General features: G+C 35.4%; 1 protein-coding gene across 1 annotated transcript in view; it reads left to right on the forward strand.

Moving 5' to 3' along the window:
• The first annotated feature begins 15,802 nt into the window (after positions 1 to 15,802).
• Positions 15,803 to 16,709, forward strand: part of pde1ca (phosphodiesterase 1C, calmodulin-dependent a) — a 49,767-nt gene continuing 48,860 nt past the window's right edge. The window contains exon 1 of the mRNA XM_073830527.1: positions 15,803 to 15,915. The gene's annotated coding sequence lies outside the window, so the exon portion shown is untranslated. The remainder of the gene's footprint in view (positions 15,916 to 16,709) is intronic.

The following is a 16,709-nucleotide window of genomic DNA, read 5'->3' on the forward strand; positions in this document are numbered from 1 at the left end:
AACGTCTGCCAGAGCAATGATACAGGAACTCAAGCGAGACACGGACGTCCTGAATAAATCTTGTGTCCTTAGACGTCCAGAAGCTTTTGTGTATTTTCTAGAAGTCAGTAAAGTGTGATAATGGCTCAGATCTTCAATGACTGACCTTAAAACAGACCGTCGACTGACCTTCTGTGGAAAGAGAAAGATCTCTCAGAGCGAGGGGGAGGGTGGAAAGAAAGATGGGATGTGCTGATTTTTGGCTGAGCGCTTTGTGTGCGTTCATGCTTTTGTTTGTGTGTTCTATTTATAAACATATATAGCATATTTTTATTTTATTTTATTTTATTTTATTTCATGTATTCTTTATATATCCATCATCTATTTATTGCCTTCTTTCTTTCTTTCTTTCTTTCTTTCTTTCTTTCTTTCTTTCTTTCTTTCTTTCTTTCTTTCTTTCTTTCTTTCTTTCTTTCTTTCTTTCTTTCTTTCTTTCTCTTTTTCTTTCTTTCTTTCTTTCTACATCCTCTATTTCTTTCTTTCTTTCTTTCTCTTTTTCTTTCTTTCTTTCTTTCTTTCTTTCTTTCTTTCTTTCTTTCTTTCTTTCTTTCTACATCCTCTATTTCTTTCTTTCTTTTTCTTTCTTTCTTTCTTTCTTTCTTTCTTTCTTTCTTTCTTTCTTTCTTTCTTTCTCTTTTTCTTTCTTTCTTTCTTTCTTTCTTTCTACATTTCTTTCTTTTCTTTCTAAAAATGTTTTTATTTACGGTATTAGGGAACATTTTTGAGTGTTTTAGTGAAATGTTTTCTAAGGAAATTTTTATTTTGGGCATTAAGTATGCTCAAAAAAGACGTGTTGCTTGCCAATTACTGAATTTTATTCTGGGTCAAGCTAAGTTGGCTATTTATTGTAGCAGGAAAAATAAGATTGAACAGAAACCTGGGCAAAATGTTACTGTCTTGTTTTCAGCTTTTGTAAAATCTAGAGTGTTGATCGATTTTAAATTTTACAAAGCTATGGATGATCTTCTGTCTTTTGAACAAAAATGGTGTTTTAAAGGAGCATTATGTTCTGTGATTGAAAGTGAATTAGTTTTTTCACATTTCCTGTAGTTTCTTTTTTTGTTGAGGTGATGATTTTCTTTTGAGTTCTTGTTTATGTGATTTTGTAATAAAGAGCATTTCAAATTCAAATTCAATTCTTTCTTTCTTTCTTTCTTTCTTTCTTTCTTTCTCTTTTTCTTTCTTTCTTTCTTTCTACATCCTCTATTTCTTTCTTTCTTTCTTTCTCTTTTTCTTTCTTTCTTTCTTTCTTTCTTTCTTTCTTTCTTTCTTTCTTTCTTTCTTTCTACATCCTCTATTTCTTTCTTTCTTTTTCTTTCTTTCTTTCTTTCTTTCTTTCTTTCTTTCTTTCTTTCTTTCTTTCTTTCTCTTTTTCTTTCTTTCTTTCTTTCTTTCTTTCTACATTTCTTTCTTTTCTTTCTAAAAATGTTTTTATTTACGGTATTAGGGAACATTTTTGAGTGTTTTAGTGAAATGTTTTCTAAGGAAATTTTTATTTTGGGCATTAAGTATGCTCAAAAAAGACGTGTTGCTTGCCAATTACTGAATTTTATTCTGGGTCAAGCTAAGTTGGCTATTTATTGTAGCAGGAAAAATAAGATTGAACAGAAACCTGGGCAAAATGTTACTGTCTTGTTTTCAGCTTTTGTAAAATCTAGAGTGTTGATCGATTTTAAATTTTACAAAGCTATGGATGATCTTCTGTCTTTTGAACAAAAATGGTGTTTTAAAGGAGCATTATGTTCTGTGATTGAAAGTGAATTAGTTTTTTCACATTTCCTGTAGTTTCTTTTTTTGTTGAGGTGATGATTTTCTTTTGAGTTCTTGTTTATGTGATTTTGTAATAAAGAGCATTTCAAATTCAATTCAATTCTTTCTACATCCTCTATTTCTTTCTTTCTTTCTTTCTTTCTTTCTTTCTTTCTTTCTTTCTCTTTTTCTTTCTTTCTTTCTTTCTTTCTACATCCTCTATTTCTTTATTTCTTTCTACATCCTCTATTTCTTTCTTTCTTTCTTTCTTTCTTTCTTTCTTTCTTTCTTTCTTTCTTTCTTTCTTTCTTTCTTTCCTTTTCTTTATTTTACTTTCTTTCTTTATCCATGTCACGACCACACACAAAGGGAGAAGGTGAGTATCTTTCAAGGTATTTATTAACAAACGTGCACAGTACAACACACGTGCAATCGGGTGAAATAAGGTCTCTGTGGTCAAATCTTCAAACAAACACAACAGGTGAGTTCAAGTTCATAAGGATCATAGCGTTAGCAATAGTCACTTCCCTTTAACACGATTAACGTGTATCACAGGAGAACATCAGAGCAATCCACGAGGAGCACAGGAGAACATCGGAAGAATCCACGAGGAGCACAGGAGAGACAACAGGAGGGGGAGAAGATCCACAGAGAAACATCCATGCAACTTTGATACCAGCCGATGAGTGAGTGGCAGAGGTAGGTATATAAAGGGTGTGGTGATTGCCGGTGCAGGTGACGGTGATTAGTATTCTGGTGATGGTTCACGGGTGTGCTGTGGTGGTGATTGGCTGGTTGGTGGAGGATCGTGGTGATTGGGGCTGAGGGAACGTGCAGAGGGTGTGACATCACCCCCTCCTCCACGGGTGACTCCTGGCACCCAAGAACGGCGACGGGGACGACCACGACCTCTGGGAGCTGGGCGTTCGGGATGTTGGCGGTGGAATTCCTCGAGGAGAGTCGGGTCCAGGATGTCGTCACGGGGTATCCACGATCTCTCCTCGGGTCCGAACCCCTCCCAGTCCACTAGGTACTGGAGCTGGCCGTTCCGCCGCCGGGAGTCTAGGATTTCTTGGACTTGGTAGATGTTATCTCCAAGGATCTCTGGCGGGTCGGGAGGAGGAGGTGACTCCGACTCTGTGGAGGAAGGGAACAGGGGTTCAGTGTGGCGCTTGAGTAGGGAAACGTGAAACGAGGGGGCGATTCTGTAATGTGGAGGTAGGTTTAGACGGTAGGTGACAGGGTTGATCTGTGAGTGCACGGTGAAGGGCCCTATGTAGCGGGGACTCAGCTTCCTACTGGGCAGCCGGAGGCGTATGTCTCGAGTGGACAACCATACCTGGTCCCCGGGGAGGTAAACTGGGTTGGGTAACCTACGGCGGTTGGCATGTTCCGTATGCCTCCGTACTGCCCGCTGGAGATGGACGTGCGCTGAGTCCCACACCCTCTCGCTCTCTCGGAACCAGTGATCTACCGCGGGCACCTCGGAGGACTCTCCAGTCCATGGAAACAGAGCTGGTTGATAACCTAGAATGCATTGGAATGGGGTTAGACCAGTAGAGGTTTGACGGAGGGAATTTTGCGCATACTCAGCCCACGGTAGATACTGGCTCCAGGTGTTTTGATGTTGGGAACAGTACGTCCGAAGGTAGCGGGAGATTTCCTGTATTTTCCGTTCGGTCTGCCCGTTCGTTTGAGGGTGATATCCGGATGACAGGCTGACTGTGGTACCCAGAAGTTGGAAGAAGGCCCGCCAGACCCTGGAAATGAATTGGGGTCCCCGATCGGACACGATGTCTTCTGGGAGTCCGAAGTTCCGGAATACATTGTGGAATAGTGCCTCTGCGGTTTCTAGTGCTGTGGGGAGACCTTTGAGAGGTATTAATTTGCAAGCTTTCGAGAATCGATCGACTACCACTAAAATTGTGGTGTAACCCTGAGAGGGGGGCAGGTCTGTGGCGAAGTCAATGCCCAAGTGTGTCCAGGGTCGGCGGGGAATAGGTAACGGTTGTAATTTACCTTCGGGTAAGCGGCGTGGGGTTGTGTTGACGGCGCAGACCGAACATCCTTGGACGTACCGTTCCACTTCCCTGCTCATGTTGGGCCACCAATATTTCTGCTGGAGGAGCGAGAGGGTTCGCCTGCTGCCAGGATGTCCTGAGCCGGGGGACGTGTGCGTACTATCCAGCAGAAGGGGTCTGAGACGGCTTGGGACATAGACACGACCCGGGGGAAGCTCCGGTGGTGCAGGTTCCTCGAAGGTGGCGGCCCGTATATCTTCATCCAGCTGCCATAGTATGGGTGCGAGAAAGACAGATGGGGGTAGAATTGGATCAGGATCGTCAGAGGTAGGTTCAGGTGAGTGCATACGTGATAGGGCGTCTGCTTTGGTGTTTTTGTGGCCGGGTTGGTAAGTAATGTGGAAATTGAATCGGGCAAAGAATAATGACCAGCGAGCTTGGCGGGCATTTAGTCTCTTGGCGTTCTGAATGTACTGGAGGTTCTTGTGGTCGGTTATTACGGTGAAGGGGAACTGGGCTCCTTCCAACCAGTGCCGCCACTCTTCGAGGGCGAGCTTTATGGCCAGCAGTTCGCGGTCTCCAATTCCATAATTCTGCTCAGCTGGGGTAAGTTTTTTGGAATAGTACGCACACGGGTGGAGGGATCGGGGTTCATCAGACCACTGGGACAGCACGGCTCCTACGCCCACGTCCGCCGCATCTACCTCCACCACGAAGGGCCTTGAAGGGTCGGGGTGCTTGAGGATGGGAGCGGTGGTGAACATTAGTTTTAGACGGTCGAAGGCTTGCTGAGCCTCTGGAGTCCACTGTAGTACCCGGCGACCTCCCTTTAAGAGGGAAGTGAGTGGAGCCGATAGGAGGCTATAGTTCTTTATAAAGCGTCGGTAGAAGTTAGCGAAGCCTAAGAAACGCTGAAGCTCCTTCACCGTCCTGGGCTCCGCCCACTTGGCCACTGCGTCCACCTTGCCGGCTTCCATGTGAACTCCCTCCGCAGTGATCACGTATCCGAGAAAGGAGATGGTGGGCTGATGGAATTCACATTTTTCTAATTTTAGATAGAGTTGGTACTCACGGAGGCGTTGGAGAACCTGACGGACGTGGTCTTGATGTTCCTTTAGGTTACGTGAGTAAATGAGGATATCGTCAATGTAGATGATTACGAATCGATGGAGGTAGTCGCGGAAGATTTCGTTCATGAAATTCTGAAATACGGAAGGACTGTTAGCCAGGCCATAGGGCATCACCTGATATTCATAGTGACCGGTGGGGGTGATGAAGGCGGTCTTCCACTCATCTCCTTCTCGGATACGGATCAGGTTGTATGCACTGCGGAGGTCGAGTTTGGTGAAGACGCGGGCTTCCCGTAGTTCCTCCAAGGCAGCTGGCACTAGAGGAAGTGGATAGGCGAATTTCACCGTGGCGTCGTTGAGCACCCGGTAGTCAATGCAAGGTCTGAGCCCACCATCCTTCTTGGGGACGAAGAAGAAACTGGATGCTGCTGGGGACGTGGAAGGTCTGATGAACCCCTGTTGGAGAGCCTCCTGGATGTAATTCTCCATGGCTTCCTGCTCAGGACGTGAGAGGGGGTAGATCTTCCCGTGGGGTAGTTTGGCGCCTGGCAGCAGGTCGATACTACAGTCCCAGGGCCGGTGCGGTGGTAGTTGTGTGGCCCGTTCCTTGCTGAAGACATCGGTGAAAGACTGATAGACGGGGGGAATGGTGGTGGCGGATTGAGTGGCAGGGCTCTCTATGGTGGTGGCGTGCAGAGGGATAGGACGGTATGGAGACTTTGCATCTGACGAGGAAGGATGGTAGCCGTGGTCCTCACACGTTGCGCCCCACTCCAGGACCTCTCCTGTGCTCCAATCTATGCGGGGTTGGTGCTTAATGAGCCATGGTCTGCCCAGGATGACATCCACGTTGGCTCGCGGGAGTACTAGGAGGGTTAGATGTTCCCGGTGGTTGTGTTGGGAGACGAGGGTCACTTTTCTGGTCCGGCGAGATATCTTACCATCGCCCAATGGTGAGTTTTGGATTGTGGTTATGTGGTATGTGACCTCATTTTGAACGGTGGGAATTCGATGTTTAGCAATGAAGTGTGATGAAACAAAATTGCCAGCCGCTCCGGAATCCACGAGCACATAGATGGGGAGAGTACGAGAGTTTACTATTAGTTTAGCGGTAATATGGGGTAAGAGAGACATGGCCGGAGTAATAGATACGGTACTCACCATTGGACGAGGCGGGCGGACTGGACAGGCACTGATGAAGTGAGAGGCTTCTCCACAATATAGGCACAGATGATTATTAATTCGTCGTTTCCTCTCCGCAGGATCCAGGCGATAGGAGTCAGTAATCATAGGCTCCTCCGCGTCTCGTTGGGGTGACGGTGTTCGGAGTGGAGGGAAGCTGGGTACAGACTTTGTAGAAGGACACGCTGAGAGATGTTGAGAAATGCCTACTGCCTTCTTAATAAAGGTTTCCAGCGGTACGTTGTCATCGTAAATAACCATATGCTTGCGGATCTGGGGTTTAAGCCCCTTACGGTAGGCTGCTAGGAGAGCTACTTGGTTCCAACCACTGGTGGCCGCTAGGGAGCGGAAGCGCAGGGTGTATTCATGGATATTGGACGCACCTTGATTCAGAGTGATCAGCTCGTCGTGCACCGAAAGGGGAGTGAGCGCAGCTCCAAACACGTCCTTGAAGTGGGCAACGAAAGCATTATAGGAGATTAAAGCGTCGCTCCGTGAATTCCAGAGTGCGTCTGCCCATTGGAGTGCCTGTTCAGTGAGGAGGGAAATCATAAAAGATATTTTAGAAATTTCGTTAGGAAACTGGTGTGCGTTGGCTTCAATATAGAGGGAACTTTGCAGGAGGAAACCATTGCAACCACCCGGGTCTCCGGAATAACTCATGGGGCGAGAGAGGGGCGTGTTGGAAATCGTCGTTGGAGCAGCAGGTAGAGATTGACGAAGGACGTTTACCATATCCGCAAATGGATCGGGGGTGTCTTCGGTGATAGCGGCACTCGCCTCCATGAGTGAAGCGGTGAGTTAATATTTTATGGGCTGGTATCCTGTCACGACCACACACAAAGGGAGAAGGTGAGTATCTTTCAAGGTATTTATTAACAAACGTGCACAGTACAACACACGTGCAATCGGGTGAAATAAGGTCTCTGTGGTCAAATCTTCAAACAAACACAACAGGTGAGTTCAAGTTCATAAGGATCATAGCGTTAGCAATAGTCACTTCCCTTTAACACGATTAACGTGTATCACAGGAGAACATCAGAGCAATCCACGAGGAGCACAGGAGAACATCGGAAGAATCCACGAGGAGCACAGGAGAGACAACAGGAGGGGGAGAAGATCCACAGAGAAACATCCATGCAACTTTGATACCAGCCGATGAGTGAGTGGCAGAGGTAGGTATATAAAGGGTGTGGTGATTGCCGGTGCAGGTGACGGTGATTAGTATTCTGGTGATGGTTCACGGGTGTGCTGTGGTGGTGATTGGCTGGTTGGTGGAGGATCGTGGTGATTGGGGCTGAGGGAACGTGCAGAGGGTGTGACAATCCACTTCTTTATTTATTTATTTTTAGTTATTTTATTTCTTTATCTGTTCATCCTCCATTTATGTTTTATTTTATTTGTATATTTTTCCTCTAATTGCTTCTTTCTTTTTACTTTCTTCTTCCTTTTTTCTTTTTTCTTTCCTTTTTCTTTCTTTCTTCTCTATCCATCCTCTATTTTTTAACTAAACTTTTATATTTTTTAATTTAATTTAATTTAATTTAATTTAATTTAATTTTACTTTCTTTATTGACCCTCTATTTATTTTTATTTTATTTATATATTTAATTTTTTTTAATCTTTCTTTTTCTCTATCATACTCATTTTTAATTTTAATTAATATATATATATATATATATATATATATATATATATATATATATATATATATATATATATATATATATATTTCATTTACATATTTGATATTTTATCATTTTATAGAAGATAGATTTTTTGTTCATTTTATTTTATTTTACTTTTTCTTTAGCCATCCTCTATTTATTTTAATTTTATTTATATTTTTTCTCCATTTTGTCAAACAAATTTTTGTCTTTTTTCTTTCTTTTTCTCTATCCATCCTCTATGCATGTTATTATATATATATATATATATATATATATATATATATATATATATATATATATAATTTTTTTTATCTACTTATTTAATTTAATTTTACTTTCTATTTGTTTTTTATTTTATTTGTTTTTCCTCCATTTTATTAATGACATTTTTCTTTCTTTCTTTCTTTCTTTTTCCTTTCTTCTCTCTCCGTCCTCTATTATTTATTTATTTGTTGTTGTTTTGTTTTGTTTTATTTTACTTTCTTTCTTTATCTATCCATTCTCTATTTATTTTTTATTCATGTTTTTCCTCTATTTTGTCCAGCAAATTACTTACTTTCTTTCTTTCTCTTTATGTTTCCCTTCTAAATTTGCTTGTGTGTGAGTGTGTGTGTGTGTGTGTGTGTGTGTGTGTGTGTGTGTGTGTGTGTGTGTGTGTGTGTGTGTGTGTGTGTGTGTGTGTGTGTGTGTGTGTGTACCTGGTTTTCATCACGTTGTGGGGACCAAATGTCCCCACAAGGATAGGAATACCAGTAAATTTTGACCTTGTGGGGACATTTCTCAGGTCTCCATGAGGAAACAGGCTTATAAATCATGCACAGTGAGTTTTTTTGAGGAAGTAAAAGTGTGCACAATCTCCTGTGAGGGCTAGGTTTAGGTGTAGGGTAGGGTTAGGGCGATAGAAAATACGGTTTGTACAGTATGAAAAACATTACGCCTATGGAATGTCCCCATAAAACATGTAAACCAGTGTGTGTGTGTGTGTGTGTGTGTGTGTGTGTGTGTTATATATTAAAAGAAAGAGTAAAAGGTGGGAGACGAGATTAAAGGAAGGATTAAAAGTGACCTTGAAGTGTCTCAGAGGTAAAAAGGCAGACAAGATGGTCCACACATCGTCACGTCTCTCCAGAGGTTTGTGTTTGAATAGTGTTTCCCTGTTCGTGCTGTATCTGATACTCCATTGAGTGATCTGGTTGTGACACCCTTGAGATCTGGAGCCTCGGCACAGACTTAACAGTCTGATCTTGACAGAACCTCTGTTCTTTACACAAGTGAACTGTATATATATATATATATACACACACACACACACATATATTTTGTTTTTATTTAAATCCTAGTTAGAAAGCTGACTAGATTTTCTAACAGAGCTGTATAGAGTCTTAGGTGCTTTTCTGCTTGAGATTGCAGTCTTTTAACCCCTTAGGCTGGAGTTGATCTGCTCTGCACAAGTCAAACATTGATGATGAGTCATCGGTACACATGCTCATTAGGAGCCGCTAATGAACAGGAAGCCTAGTGTGTGATACCACTGGTCTGCTCGTACAACACAAACTGTATGTCTGTCAGGAAAAATATGACAGTGAATGAGCAGTGAATAATATTTGCATACAAAGCTCGCCTTCGGCCAGACACACACATACTGTAAATATGCAAATGCAGTCGTGAATGCTTGGCCAGTGGACTGCATGTGCACAGTCGTGTTGTACATAATGACATGCTTAACATGCGTTCATGTGTTACTATCATGGTGATGAACCTCAGCAATCAGGGGGACAATAGAGTGTCCTTAGAATGCCTGTGGTTTTATCCATGCAGCTAGAATGCTTGTTTTGTTTTGTTTTGTTTTGTTTTACCTGTATGTCTGCTAGGTTTTATTTTATTTTTTGCCTTTTTATTTTATTCTATTTTATTTTATTTTACGTTTCTTAATACAAATATATTAATAAAATGTAATAATAATAATAATTATTTAAAGTTAAAGTTTAATTATTTGAAGTCTCCATGTCATTGTTTAAATAATAATATATATATTTTATTTTATTTTACATTTCTTAATACAAATATATTAATAAAATATAATAATAATTATTATTTAAAGTTAAATTTTAATTATTTAAAGTCTCCATGTCATTGTTTAAATTCTCTCTCTCTCTCTCTCTCTCTCTCTCTCTCTCTCTCTCTCTCTCTCTCTCTCTCTCTCTCTCTCTCTCTATATATATATATATATATATATATATATATATATATATATTAACGTTACGTTACATACCAGTTTGAGAGCAATAATGAAAATTCTTCTTTATTTTAGAAGTAATATTTTATTAAAATATAATAATAATTGAAGGTCTCCATGTCATTGTTTAAATAATAATAATTTATAAATGCTAATTACTACTACTAATAATATTTATTATTAAAAATTAATAATAATTAATTAATAATCTATTATTATTGCATTTATTTTATTTTATTTTTTGAGGCCTGTTTCATTTTGTTTTATGCCTGCTGGTTTTTATTAATTATTTTATTTTATTATTTGATGTGATGTTTCTTAATACTAGTTTGATAGCAATAACTAAAATGCTTCTGCACACATTCATTTTAAATAATAATAATTAATTAATTAATTAATTAATTAATAATAACTCATTTTGTTTTATGAATGCTATTTTATTTTATTTTATTTTATGCCTGCTAGGTTTTATTTTATTTTATTTTATTTTATTTTATTTTATTTTATTTTATTTTATTTTATTTTATTTTATTTTATTTTATTTTATGCCTGCTAGGTTTTATTTTATTTTATTTTATTTTATTTTATTTTATTTTATTTTATTTTATTTTATTTTATTTTATTTTATTTTATTTTATTTTATTTTATTTTATTTTATTTTATTTTATGCCTGCTAGGTTTTATTTTATTTTATTTTATTTTATTTTGTTTTATTTTATTTTATTTTATTTTATTTTATTTTATTTTATTTTATTTTATTTTATTTTATTTTATGTTTCCTAATACCAATGTGATAGCAATAACTACAATGTTTCTGAATGCACTCCTTTATATTTTATACCCTGTTATATTTGATTAATATAATAATAATTTTTAAATTATTAAATTCTGTGTGAAAATTGCCATAATATTATAGTTTATGCAAATTATGCATTAGAAAATTGTTGTTTTGACAGGTGCCCAGGGCATGCTGACATCATAATCCATCCTTATCAACAAACGTGCCATTTTAAGAAAAAAACACACACACACACACACACACACAAACAATCAATCAATCAATAAAGCAGTTCCCTGTTGACCCCTGTCTGTCAGATGGACATTAAAAGTGAATTTCCCTGTAGAATTCAGCTCAAGGAAATTGCAACATGCTGATGCGTTTCAGCTTCACCATTTCCTGTTCATAGACATTACCAAGCTCAGCAATCACGACTAAAACACATTTACTTTCCTAAATTCCTTATTTGAAAGACGTTGTCTAAATCCGATCCGGTCCCAATCTGAGACGGAAGGCGTGGTTTAATGGTCTAATCATGAGCATCTAATCTGGCTCTTTCTCTGTATTAGAAAGGTCATACATTGTGCGGCGGTGGGCGAGCGGACGTGCACGTCTAAAGAATTTTTTGCTCTTATCATTTGTGGTCTGGACAGATTCTAGGAAGTACTAATCCTCTAATGGGATGGCATTGACTTGCGGCATCGATTGCGTGTTTGTCTGAAGGAGGGGATTCCTCGGGGACGCCAGCGGAATGTGTTTCTGCTCCGCTTCGCCTGTTTTGATAACATTGTTCAAACAGCGTGTCCTCGACCCTGTTTCCGACGTCACGCTTTCAGTTGAGCGAGAGCACTTCATTCAAATAACACAGCTGCCGACCACTTGAAGATAGTGGACAAGAGATCATTGAGAGGAGTCACAGTTGTCCACTAAATATGCAGCTACTTCCAAACTGAGCAATTTTAGGATTTGTTCATGTTTGTTTTTTATAAATCAATTTTTTAATATCAGTATCATGGCTATGCCACAAAACGTTTGTTTTATTATTATTATTATTTTTTTATTAATATATTTTAATCATACAATTTTATTAATACAAGGCTCAGTGTCGTTGTTTAAATAATAATTTATTAAGAATTATAATCAATAATAATAGTAATTATTATTATTTAATAATTATTTTTAATGACATGGAGCCTTCAAGTATTTTTAACAATAACAATAATAATTATTCTAACAATTATTTTTTTATTACTGTTATTATTGTTATTGTGGTACTATTATTAATAATATTAATGATTAATTATTGTTATTATTATTAATAATATTTATATTTTATTAATCATAATAATACATAAAGGCTTTGTGCTGTTTAAATTATTATTATTATTGTTATTATTTAAATAATGCCATGGAGCCTTCAAGTACTTTATTTTATTATTTTATTTTATTAATAAAGGCTCAGTGTCATTGTTTAAATAATAATAATTTATAATAATTATTAAGAAATAATAATAATAATAATAATAATAATAATAATAATAATTATTATTATTATTATTATTATTATTATTATTATTATTATTATTTCATAATTATTTTTAATGACATGGAGCCTTTCAGAATTTTTTAATAATAATAATTATTATAACAATTGCAATTATTATTATTATTGTTGTTATTATGGTATTATTATTATTATTATTATTATTATTATTATTATTATTATTATTATTATTATTAAAAATATTTATTATTGTTGTTGTCATTATTGTTATTATTTTATTAATAATAATACATAAAGGCTCAGTGACATTGCTTAAATAATAATAATTTATAATAATTAATAAACAACAACAGCAACAACAATAATAATAATTCTTCTTCTTATTATTATTATTATTATTTAATAATTATTATTATTAATGACATGGGCTCTTCAAGTATTTCATAATAATAATAATAATAATAATAATTATTATTATTATTACTATTATTTTAATAATGGCATGGAGCCTTCAAGTATTTTGCAATTAAATAAAAATTGCAATTAATTTTGAGTTATTTTTATTAATATTATAATAATAGTAATAATAATAATAATTATTATACTTAAAGGCTCAGTTTCTTTATTTACATAATAGTAATGAATATTATCAAAATAAAAAAGTAAAGAATCAAATTAAGTGTTTTTAGTTTTTCAGATATCAACTGATTGAGTCAGTATTCACTTCTACCACTATGTAATAAACGCTAATATTTTTATATTTTCTAATAACTGTTTTTTTCTAGTTATTTTATTTAATGTATTTTATTTGTATTACTTATTTGTATTATATTTGACGAAATATGCAGTCATATCAAGATACAATGTTTACTTGCTGCAAATTAATTTTTATTTATTTATTAATTTTTTTTATGATTTTTGGTCATGTACCATGGTATGACAATGTTTTTAGGGGGACATTAACAATTTTTTTCTGAAACAGACCATGACGTTTGGACAAAACTGTGAATTTAAAGGGATAAAAATGTAGCTATCACTCACTTACCCTCATGTCGTTCCAAACCTGTATGCATTTCTGTCTTTTGCAGAACACAAAAGATATTTTGAAGAATGTTTATAACCAATATTTTGTATTTTGTGTCCATACAGTGGAAGTCAATAGGAACTGAAACCGTTCAAACCAACTTTCCTCTAAATATGCTCGTGAAATATCTTCCTACATTTTGCAAAATACCTTCTTATACATTTCCGCAGTAGACTGACTGCATGATTTCCCTCCGTCTCGTCCCTGGCTCGCATGGTCCAGTCATTTGGGATGTGAATTGGGTCAAATGTGTTTCCTGTGTTCTCCATTCATGCAAACACGCACCTCATCACCCAGACCCACACAGAAAAATCTCTGCTGCACACACCTGGGACATTTGGCCTTTTGATGTGGCCCTTGGTCCAAATGACTGAAGATCGTAGTTCACTTCAGAGAGGCTATGTGTGGCTCATAAACAAAACAGAGATGCAGACTGTTCACTAAATTATAGTTATGGTGCCAGGGACTAATATTTTTTGGGGAACCACTGGGAATCCAAAGAAAAAAAACACTTCTTTAAAAGTTTAAAATGTGTTTGCTTAGGTTAGCAAGGAGACATTAAACTAAATCAAAGCAGGTGTTAATATTGTGGATTTTAGCGCTGTTGGAACTCAACATCATGTTTATTACAATACACATTCTGGCTGTTCAGATAACAGCTGAGTACTTTGTCTAAATCAACACAGAATGGATCCGTTTGTTTCTCAGTAGTGAAAAAAATCTGGAGACGGTCAGCAGCATTGAGCGCTTTATCATCTTTAGCAATAAAGATGATGGATGAATCTGTTTGCTTTGTGTAAAATGTATTTGGCAGCCACAGACCAACACACACTGGGCTTCAAATTGACTTTTTAAGAAAACTTTTGCTTTAAGCAATTGTTTTTGTGCTTGGAAAATGCAAATAGTTTTGTTTGTTCTTGATGCCTTAAGTGTGTCTGAATTGAATCTGGTCTACAGCAAGACTTGGTTTGAATATTTTATATATAATCTTTTAATCTTTTATTTTATTTTATTTCTCCACTGTACTATACATTAAAGAAAAAAGCCTTTTAAATCCAAAAATAACTTTTTCCTAATCAAATTCTGTCATATTATTTTAGTTTTTATTTAGTTTTATTATTTATTTTAACCTTTTTTTTTCTCTGATGTACTATTAATTAAAGACAAAAGGCCCTTAAATTCCAAAAATAACTTTTCCTAATCAAATTCTGTCATTTTATTTTATTTTATTATTTTATTATTTTTATTTATTTTTATTTTTATTTGTTTTATTTTAGTATTTATTTTAACCTTTTTTATTTTCTCCACTGTATTACTCATTATATACAAAAGGCCCTTTAATTCCAAAAAGAACTTTTCCCAATCAAATTCTGTCATTTTATTTTATTTTACTTTTTGTTTTATTTTGTTGTTTTTATGTATTTTCATATTTTATTTTATTTTTTATTTTCTCCACTGTATTTTTCATTAAATACAAAAGGCGCTTTTTTAAATCCAAAATAACTTTTCCTAATCAAATTCTGTTTTCTTTTAAATCTTTTATTATTTTTTCCCCACTGTATTACTCATTAAAGACAAAAGGCCCTTGTAACTTTTCCTAATAAAATTCTGTAATTTTATTTTGCTATTTCTATTTATTTTTTTATTTTTTATTTTATTTTTTATTTTCTCCACTGTATTACTCATTAAATACAAAAGGCCCTTTAATTCCAAAAAGAACTTTTCCCAATCAAATTCTGTCATTTTATTTTATTTTACTTTTTGTTTTATTTTGTTGTTTTAATGTATTTTCATATTTTATTTTATTTTTTATTTTCTCCACTGTATTTTTCATTAAATACAAAAGGCGCATTAAACTGAACTTTTCTTTTTCCTTTTTTAAATCCAAAATAACTTTTCCTAATCAAATTCTGTTTTTTTTTTATCTTTTATTAATTTTTACCCCACTGTATTACTCATTAAATACAAAAGGCCCTTTAATTCCAAAAATAACTTTTCCCAATCAAATTATGTCATTTTATTTTATTTTACTTTTTGTTTTATTTTGTTGTTTTTATGTATTTTCATATTTTATTTTATTTTTTATTTTCTCCACTGTATTTTTCACTAAATACAAAAGGCGCTTTTTTAAATCCAAAATAACTTTTCCTAATCAAATTCTGTTTTTTTTAATCTTTTATTAATTTTTCCCCCACTGTATTACTTATTAAAGACAAAAGGCCCTTGTAACTTTTCCTAATAAAATTCTGTAATTTTATTTTGCTATTTCTATTTATTTTTTATTTATTTATTTTTTTCTCAACTGTATTACTCATTAAAGACAAAGGGCCCTTTAAATCCAAAAATAACTTTTCCTAATCAAATATTTTCATTTTCTCCACTGTATTACTTATTAAAGTCAAAAGGTACTTTAAATCCAAATATAACTTTTTCTAATAACATTTAGTCTTTTTTTTTTTTCATTTCAGGCTGAGATGTTTGGTGAAGCAGTTGGAGAGAGGTGAGGCTTCTGTTGTCGACTTGAAGAAAAACCTAGAATATGCTGCATCTGTTTTGGAATCTGTCTACATTGAAGAAACAAGGTAAGCACAGCACATACATTGTGAATTTCTTTCTGTCTTTATCTTTTGGCAAATATTAAAATAAACAAATTAAGGGTCAGAGGTATACGTTCTAGAATGTGTTTAATCTCTAAAGCTGCTCTTAAACCTCTGTCTGAAATAAAAAATGCAAATGGAAGAGGGATTGCATGTGTCTTCTCACCGGCATGAATAGTTGTCTCAGCATTTGATGGCTTTTTATTCAGTTGTTTAGAAAGAAAAAGAAACATTGGCAAACATCCGAGAAGCAAATGTGGTACACATCAAATTAAATGCAAATTGTGCATGTTCACTCACTCTCATGTTTTTCCAAACCTGTTTGATTTACTTTTTTTCAAGAAACACAAAATATTTCTATTTTGCTTGTTGTTGTCTATGCACTTGTATTGTAATTGTATTACTAGAAGTCTCAGGCTTCAAAAAGTATGCAAATTATCATAAATAGTCCATAGAACTATGTGCCATATTGTGCTTCTCATAGTATAACTTTATGTGAAGAATTAACAGAAAGTCTTGATAACCTCCCCAGCTCTTTTCAGCATGTTTATAAGAGTTTAAGAAAATTTGCAATTAACAGCTATTAGCAATTTAATTAATAAATTGATATAAATTGAGTTCTTATGATAAACTCACTGACTCCATAATCCACTCACAGCACCATGAGATATGACTTAAAAAGACACAATTATGGAAAGTTGTAATTATGACTTTAACTCATACATTTGGACTTTGGTCAGTTACAACTTATCTCATATACAACTTTTATCTCATAATTC

Source organism: Garra rufa, chromosome 24, assembly GCF_049309525.1.
Source record: "Garra rufa chromosome 24, GarRuf1.0, whole genome shotgun sequence".
Classification (NCBI taxonomy): domain Eukaryota; kingdom Metazoa; phylum Chordata; class Actinopteri; order Cypriniformes; family Cyprinidae; genus Garra; species Garra rufa.